The sequence below is a fragment of the Anabrus simplex genome, chromosome 10 (assembly GCF_040414725.1).
Source record: "Anabrus simplex isolate iqAnaSimp1 chromosome 10, ASM4041472v1, whole genome shotgun sequence".
In the NCBI taxonomy this organism is placed as follows: Eukaryota; Metazoa; Arthropoda; class Insecta; order Orthoptera; family Tettigoniidae; genus Anabrus; species Anabrus simplex.
Window position 1 is genome coordinate 23,508,638 of NC_090274.1, and position 9,996 is coordinate 23,518,633.

The window sequence follows — 9,996 nt, forward strand, 5'->3', positions numbered from 1 at the left end:
TTCCCCTATTAAAGAATAACATTACATTTTCGGGCTTTCAGCATTAGTAAAGTAAGAAATCGGATTTCAGCACTAACATAAACATATAGGTAGCATTATAGTACTAGTCCGCTTCTGTGATGTAGTGGTTAATGTGTGCCACTCCCGGAGGCCCGGTTTCGATTCCCGGCTCTGCCATGAAAGTTGAAAACAAATAGTACGAGGACTGGAACGGGGTCTACTCAGCCTCGGGAGGTCAACTGAGTAGAAGGGTTTCGAATCCCACCTCAGCCATCCTCGAAGTGGTTTTTCGTATTTTCCTACTTCTCCTCCAGGCTCCTAAGGCCACGGCCGTTTCCTTCCCTCTTCCTTGTCTATCCCTTCCGATCCTCCCATCCTCCAACAAGGCCCCTGTTGAGAATAACAGGTGAGGCCGCTGGGCGAGGTAATGGCCCTCCTCACCAGTTTCATCACCATACCCAAAGTCTCACGTTCCAGGACACTGCCCTTGAAGTGGTAGAGGTGAAATCCCTCGCTGAGTCCGAGAGAAAACCAACCCTGAAGGATACACTGATTAAGAAAGAAAGAAAGAAAGAAAGAAAGAAAGAAAGAAAGAAAGAAAGAAGGAAAGAAAGATCATAGTACTATAGGGCTATAATCTATCATTCCCAAAAAAATATATATTTATGGTTGGGACAACTGGCCTACCCACTTCCAATGCCCATGAAAGAGAAATATCTTTGTGGAGGGAAAAAGTTAAACATGATAAAGATAAATATGACTTCATCTAGTTTTCACAAGTCGGGCTGAGTGGTTCAGACTGTTGAGGTGCTGGCCTTCTGACCCCAACTTGGCAGGTTCGATCCTGGTTCAGTCCGGTGGTAGTTGAAGGTGCTCAAATACGTCAGCCTCGTGTCGGTAGATTTACTGGCACGTAAAAGAACTCCTGCAGGACTAAATTCCTGCACATCGGCGTCTCCGAAAATCGTAGAAGTAGTTAGCGGGGCGTGAAGCCAATAACGTTAATTACATTTGGCTTTTAACAAGCTGAGCATATCAGGAAAGAAAAGTGTCCCGGTGACATTTTAGTCGTTCAATACAGGAATGTCTTTGGGTGCTGTGACTTTTACTTTTTTTTTTTTTTTTTTTTTTTTGCTTTACGTCACACCGTCACATATAGGTCTTATGGCGACGATGGGACAGGAAAGGCCTAGGAATGGGAACAAAGCGGCCGTGGCCTTAGGTACAGCCTCAGCACTTGCCTGGTGTGAAAATGGGAAACCACGGAAAACCATCTTCAGGGCTGCCGGCAGTGGGGTTCAAAACCCACTATCTCCCGGATGCGAGCTCACAGCTGCGCGCTCCTAACCGCACGGCCAACTCGCGCGGTATTTTTACCCTTCGGTTTATTGACTTGGCTTGTATAACCTAAAACTTAGGCTAAGTTGGATAATATTTTAAACACCTACATCACTATTTTCACCTGTGTGCAATTATGTTATTTATTTCATTAATATTATGATAATTATTATAATTGAGCATTGTTAACTTATAAGACCCCAACAGACAAGCGTTGGTTTTGTGTAGAGTTATACATTTGTTAAATTCACGTTGTTTCCTTTTCATGATGTACACGCCTATTCTTTGTTGCATTATAGAGTATTTAGATATAGCCTAAATTTCTTTACCAATTAAGCTCTTCAATAAAGACATACATAACTGTCCCATGCCAAGATATATTGGTAGAATTAGAGCTGTCAAAATGGTCCATAACCCCTTTGATTTATTATCTTGACATGGATCACCCAAAACATAGGTTAGGTTTGGAGAATACTTTAATAATCAGCATTATTTAATGCACTGTTTTTTACTTTCATATTCCAAGATGTAATTGAAGCATTTAAATAAAGCATCATGCATTAAAATTTAAAGTTTTACCACTAGAACAGCTGACATGGAAAAGTGATTTGAAAATTCAAACAAATTCATCTTACGTTAAAATCTTCAAAAAAAAAAAAAAAAATAAATAAACTGTAGACTTTTCCGATATATCACCAGCATTTCTCCGGCTCGCCAAAATCCATTTCTCCCTCGTTTTAGCGTCTTTGGAACATTTATAAACAATTTGTTTGGTACGGTATGCGATGTGCTATTGCACATCGGAACTCTACACCATTTATAAGTTTTCTGCCTCACTGTCTGCGCAGGATTCATTTTAAGTCTGAAATATACCACTCAGATTATTATCCAATGTATAGACCTCGAATTTAACCATACTAGGCACTAACGTAAAGTAGAAATACGCGAAGTGTATCCTGCTTCTCACAGCACACTATGTGTTACTTCGTCTGCTAATTCAGTCAACCTGTACGATGACGTCAGACCAATGAGATCGCGTGCTTGCGTGACGTGACATTTTCGTAGATTTTTATGACGTTTGGAGTTATTATTTGTACATTCTGATCACATTTTTGAATTCTGCATGAAATTTTGAATCAGATTAGCATATTTTTAATTAAAACCCCGGATCATGCATGTTCCCTATTGTACGTAAATATTCCTCAAAGCATCATTCTCGACAACATTTTCAAACTTTTCTTTCTTTTATCCCTCTTCTCAGATTAAAGCCAGGATTTTATAGATTTTCTTTCTGTTAGTAGGCTTCATGTTAAGAGGAAAATTGTCCAGCTATTAAATGTTAATTCATTGCATCATATGTGTAAGGAATGTGCCGATATTTTTATTGACAAATGTCTTAATGTGATGATACATTGTTTTTAAATGAGGAAAAAAGACAAATCCAACCGTAAGATTTCAGGCAGGTATGCTAACGCTAAAAAAGTAATGCATAAATGAAAGATCAAGCCATTTCACAGCAGTCCATTTCGCACCTTGTTTATATGTCTAATTTCAGTCTTTGAATAATAACCTTTTAAATAATTCTTCATTCATTTATCCAGAATTGCTTTAGCAACTTCGAAGTTAATATCTCAATACCACTGTCTTTCTAGACGTAATTTATTTATCCATTTCCGTATATACATTTCCATTGATATTTGAATTTAGCGCGATTTGTTCAGGTCAAGTCACTAGGAGCGCCACCGTCGAATTGTCTCCCATTTTAGCAAGGCGAAATCTGTAAGTGTCGTGTATTGTATTTGGTCCGGTCTTTGAATGGTCTAGAAGTATCGATACCATCGAAACTTCAGAATTTATTGCAGCCAATGGCCATATATAAAAGAGTTTTGTCTGTACCAACGAGCTAGAAAGAGTCCTCTTTCTAGCTCGTTGGTCTGTACATTGCTCAGAATTTAAAAAGGATGGTAGTTCTGTATCACTCGTGTCCACAGTACCGTAACATGGAAATGCACCTTTTTTTAAATTTCTACTTTTCCGTAATTTCTATCTGTCTGTCTTTCTATCTGTATGTCTGTCTGTCTTATCTGTCTATATGTTTGTACACGCATCACAAGAAAACGGCTGAAGAGAATTTAATAAAAATCGGTATGCAACGTCGGGAAATAAGTCGATACAATCGAGGCTATAAATAATTTTATTCACGCTGAGTGAAATGGTAGTTTAGGAGAAGGCCTAAAATTTAATTCTCAATTATTTGTGTTATTAGTGGTCATATCTTAATGAAAATCGGTATACAAAGTCGGAGAACAAGTGCTACAATCCAGGCTATAAATAATTGTATTCAAGCTAAGTGAAATGGTAGTTTAGGAGAAGGCCTAAAATTTAATTCTCAAATATTTATGTTATTAGTGGTCGTATCTTAATGAAAATCGGGAAGCAAAGTCGGGAAATAAGTTCCTATAATCTAGGTCATAAATAATTGTATTCATGCGGAGAAAAATGGAAGTTTAGTGGAAGGCCTAAAATTTAATTATCAAATATTTATGTTATTAGAGGTCCTATCTTAATGAAAATCGGTATACAAATTCGGGGAATAAGTCACTATAATCTAGGCCATAAATAATGTTATTCACGCTGAGTGAAATGTTATTTTAGGGGAAGGCCTAAAATTTAATTCTCAAATAAACATGTTATTAGTGGTCGTATCGATATAAATACTACATAACGAAAGTTATGTAATATTAAATTTCCGATCATTTATGTCTTACACATTGTTACCGCACCGGCTATTATCACAGATATTCATGACTTTGGATTTTTGTTACCAAGTCCATATCCGCGCCGAGTCACGAGGAAATGGGTAAACAGAATTTAATGAAAACGGTACGGTATGTAAAGTCGGAGAATAAGGAACTACAGTCTACGCTATAAATAATTTTATAAGACGCCCTAAAATCACAGAGTCGAAAGAAAACTAAATGTGAAGGCCTACAATATAGAAAGCTTATAAAATTGATCAACAAAAACATTACCGTATATTGACCCTTGTTTGTTGTGATGTGCTTTGTGTCTTCTGTTGCCACTCATCTCCGAGGATAACTGCTACGTATCGAGTATTTTTTTAAATTTGCCTTACTTCGCACCGACACAGATAGGTCTTATGGCGACGATGGGATGGGAAAGGGCTAGGAGTGTGAAGGAAACGGAATACCATCTTCAGGGCTGCCGACAGTGGGGTTCGAATCCACTATTTCCTGGATGCAAGCTCACAGCTGTGCGCCCCTAACCACACGGCCAACTCGCCCGGTCGTACCGAGTGCAACAGCCTGCTTGAATATTGGCGGAACATAGCTGGGAGTTAGAAAACTTTCTTCTTTAGCATGCATTCAAAATATTCAGTCCTTACTCTGAGGCACTGGTTGGAATGAGCAGAGTGCATATTTAACGGAATAAAGGCAGAGGAGTGTTCACGGCTGTCTACGGCCTGGTCATTCCAGCTCTGGAACTTTGGGCTGTTAGATCGGCACCGTAGTACTGTTCGTTAAAAGTGAGAAAATGTGCCGTTTTTCATTTGATCGAATAGTTTATATGATAACATGATTTTTAATCGCTACTTTCCTATTGACGTTTTTGTAATGACCTATGTTGACTTCAGTTAGGAAAACCACAATGTCAGTCTTTCTGAAAATCCCGTAGCGAATCATGAGTACATCAGCTACTATTACAATAAATAAGGAATACATAACTAGTCGCTTAATTCTTTCAAGGACTTCCTCTTTGGGCACTTATCGAGATGGTATCGATCACAAGTATTATCGCAGAGAGATCATACACAGTTCACGGTAGGTGTATTAAACTTGGTTGTGCGGCAAACTTTATGGTAAAAGCCATGTATCGCAAATCTAGTAACAAGATGACGTAACTCAAAGTTGGAAACTGACCATTTTCTGCTGATCATAGCGTCAGTAGAGTAAAAGTCACTCCAAATCTCTGCTTTCTTCCGATAATGCTCTTGCAGTAGTTCGTGATAAGGCGTCGTAGATGGTAGTGACAGGCTGAATCTCAGGTCTTCCAAGAACATTGGTTCTCGACATCATTCATAGACAGTCTGGATGGTGTCCACTTAGAAACACAAAGCACCCTTTTCAGAAAACTAGCCTTAAGCTTCTCGATATCCTTCAAATTTGATTTAGTGAGATGTCCCCATATTAAATGAAGTCCATATGTGATCATTGGTTTTATTTTCATCTGAAATAACGCTAGTGCAGTTCTCAGAGATAATTTTTGCAGGCGCTGAATATAATGAATAGCAAGAATCGCTGCCGACAACCTCTCCTTAACATGGATAGTGAAAGTTATTCCGTGAGTTTGAAACGTTATGCCTATATATTTAAATTTGTTTACTGTTTCCAGCTCTTCACCCTCGTACGTAATGGTCTCGGACTCACTGCGTCTCCCACCTCGTTTGAATGTCATCATTACGGTTTTCTTTTTGTTTGTATTCAATTCGTTGATTCGAGTCCAAACTAGTAACTTGTCGAAGGCTTCCTGAAGTGCATCTCTAGAAGCTGATGCAAGCACCATACCCATCAGCATAGATGTGGATTTGTACTCCATTCGTCTTAATTGCTTGCATCACATCATGGGTCGCACTGTTGAAAAAGATACGACTCAAGGGATCACCATGCAATACCCTAATTTTCTGATCAATTCATATGGATACAGAGTCGTTAATTTGAAGTCTGTTTTTTGCCAAGATGTTATTAGGCCTAATAATACGAACTAAAGGGTTGTTCTCACCCAATAAATTTGTTAATTTATCCATCATTTTTACTCGGTTAATTGAGTCGAAAGCCTTAATGTAGTCCACAAATACCGTAATCAACTTCCCTCTTTTAAACCGAAGAGCCTCGTGAATAATATTTTGTAAACACTGAATTGCATGAACAGTTGATCGACCTTTTCTGAAGCCAAATTGCTCCTCAGGAAGAAAACTTTCTACTAGAGTATTTAGCCTTCCTGTTATAAGTTTGGTTAATAGTTTCAAAAGAGTACTTTCCAAGGCGATACCCCTGTAAGCATCAGCATCACAAGGATCCCCTTTCCCTTTGCATAAGAGCTTTAGAGTAGAGGTTCTCCAATGATCCGAAATACAACCCTGTCGTAGGCATTCATTGAACAGAAGTGTCCACGATTCCAGAAGAACAGGAGCCGCACTCTTTATGTGTACATTGTAAATGTTATCTGGTCCACAAGCTTTCTTCATATTCAGCTTCGTCGATTATATCTTTTACTTCGTCTTGTGTGAATAGGAGATAGTTATCAAATTCCAATATCTTGTCAAATTTCTTAGCAGGGCTTGTATCGTTAGGTCGGAGGACCTTGGAGAAGAGTTCAATCCAGATTTCCATCGGAATGTCACGAGGGAATTTCGGTATTCTTGGTCTGAGTACAATGTATGGTTGACTTTTAGGAAACTTCCCTTATAGCTACCAACGAGATAAGAACCAAAATAGGATGTATAGAAAACTTTAACGGGACAAAGATGCCGCCTTATTTGAATATACGTAACTTAGCATGCTTTAAAGTATCCTCGAAACAGACAGCGGCAAATTGACGCCAGCCATGCGTGAAAGTAGTTATCGGGTGGAAAAGACGTTCACGGCTTATAGCTGAGAACAAGTCATCAAGGCACGTTGATATGTTTGCTTCCTAGGAAGGCCTATGTAATGGCTTCATGACTGACCCCACAAAATAATGGAAACGAGTGAGCACCAGCCCGCAGTACATGAAGAGAAGTGTCAAATCTACAACTCTACTATTCTATACATAAATTAAAACCTGTTGAAATCATAGATTTAGTGTTTAATAATATTTGATATTTTAAGGAAAATTTGACCTGAGACTTTGCAACTGACTCAATCCCCATTGCTTCTCTTGGATCATATAGGGCTTCCGTGAAACACTTCCATCTGGCCTTTTGTTGGACAGCGTCTTCATTAATTCCTTCTTTTTCCCATTCATATGCACTCCCCCTGAATCGTCTTCTTCGGATGGCCGCGTTTTCGAGCACCTTGTGATTTTCACGATACAAAAGTTTTCGATCCCCTACCGGAGAGTTGGGGGGAGGGGGCTACTAAAGAGTAACGCCCTGTTGGCCAAGAGAGCTTTGAGCAGGTTGGAGAAGTAAGGGTTGTATGTACAGGCACGATTTATTCGCATTTACGATAAATGCGACAAACTTTTTTTTTGCTAGTTGTTTTACGTTGCACCGACACAGATAGGTCTTATGGCGACGATGGGATAAGAAAGGCCTAGGAGTACAGCCCCAGCATTTGCCTTGTGTGAAAATGGGAAACCACGGAAAACCATCTTCAGGGTTGCCGACAGTGGGATTCGAACCCACTATCTCCCGGATGCAAGCTCACAGCCGCGTGCCCTAACCGCACGGCCAACTCGCCGGCAAAATAAATCTAAGCGATTTTGAAATATCTTAACGAATCATGTAATTCTGATTAAGAAATAGATTTTGTTTTCGTGAATTACAGCGAATTAAAGCGACGAGGCCAGTTTAATGCGAAATTTACTTATTTTGCGTTAAGTGTGAAAATGCAGCGAAATTCACGGAAAATAACGATCTTGAAATTGCATTACAATATCACTTGTGTGAAGGGAAACAGAAGACAGAATAAGGATTACTCATTTCGACGAAAGTATCTTTTCGTATTAATATTCTATTAAATCCCTTAATGGTATGGCCAAGTCAAGTGAAAGCTACTGCTATGTAATGTGCAAGGGTAATCTGTTATGTAATCTTTATTAGGGCTATGTTATGGTTCTAATGAAGATTACATAGAGAATAATGAATGATTAACAGTACTGCTACTCTTTCTTTATATATTTTTCACATAATTCACAAATCTCACGAATTACACTTCTTATGAATAACTGTTGGAAAGGATTAAAGCGATGGGATCAGCCCTATTTCGCTAAATAACTCGCGAAACCAAACATAAATTAATGCGAAAAAGTCATGCCTCTATATGCATGTGTTTTTCAGTCGAGTGCTGTATTTTCAATGGCTCCAGTGGGTTTTCTTTGAGTGTGGCCTATCCAACGCCACTTTCTCTCCCTTAAATCCTATCTGGATTTCAATTGGCAGCTGATTCGTTTCCTCCAAAGATCTTAATTTGATATGACATCCGGCCATCTGATTGCACATCTTAGGCAGGGCCGAATTTACTCACAGGCCACGCCAAGAGACCTCGATTGGTGCCTGCCTTTTCAGTAGACTTGGTCATAAAAAATTAATTGTACGCAATTCGAAAACATAGAAGTGTTCATTTATTTGTTTAGAATTATGATATGATTTTTTACGATATCACTATTTTTCAATTTGTTGTTACGTCGCGCTGACAAATAGATGAGATAGGAAAGGGCTAAGGGTGGGAAGTAAACGGCAGTGGTCTTAATTAATATACTGTCCTGGCTCAGTCCGCTGGTATTGGAAGGTGTTCAGATACGCCAGGCTCGTGTCGGTAGTTTCACTGGCACGTAAAAGAACTACTGCGGGACAAAATTCCGGCACCTCGGCGTCTCCGAAAACCGTAAAAGTATTTAGTGAGAGGTAAAACCAATAGCATTATTATAACTTCTAAACTTGGGGTGGATAATGTGCAATAAAAATGGCGCCGCCATATCGACATGGATTAAAACTGAAAATCACGAGATTGTCGTCTTTCGCAATGCGTGGGATTTTCTTTAACCTGCAACTGACTAGCTTCTACTTCAACAATAATTAAATCGTCACCGCTTTCTTTTCAACAGCACTATTGCTAACGTGGTGTTCGGCTTGTTGTTGAGTTGAGGTGGAGGGCAATGGTTGTTGTCGCTGGTCGCAGCTGCTGTATAGTTGTGTTTCGCATCGATTCATGTACAAGTTGATATTGTTTTGGTTGTCAGTTTTCATCTCTGCGTGTGTTAGCTATTAATCTACTCTTTTTAAAATAGTCTATCAAGCACGATCTGTGACGTAAAGTATTTTAGTGGTGCACAAAATAGAAAACGAGCTACTGAACGAGAAAAAGACGACCTCTGTCAAGTTAAAAAGATTTTGAAAGTGTGAAAATGCAACTTTGAACCGTCCGATAGTAGTACCGGTAGCAACATGAACAGCCAAGGTGATTTATTTATTTATCGTGTCAGAAGTACAAAGTAAACGAGACAAAAATTAAACAGAGGAAATTTTAAACATTGGTTGACCAAAAATTGGCCACGTCAAGCGCATTTGGAGTTGCTCTCATTAGGTCTTTAATGGTACAAGTGGCTGGAGAAGGACACAGCAGAAGATGCTCGTTAGTCTGCTTAGTACCACACTTGCAGTAACTGTCTCCACAGGAAGGCCCCATTTCTGTAGGTTGGTCTTGCATCTCGTGGTGCTGGAGCGTAATCGATTGAAAGTCTTCCATGTTGTTCACTTATCAGAATGTCCAGAAGAAAGTTCTTCCTTTGGAACCATCCATTCTCTCAAATGTTGACATTTTTCCCGCCACATTGAGATTCTTGCTTGTTGTGGTGTTCCTTTAAGAGCTTCAGTGGTTGTCAAGAAGTTCTTTCTTGATTTCAGCCTAGGATGTGCTGGTTGACAGGCATACAAAG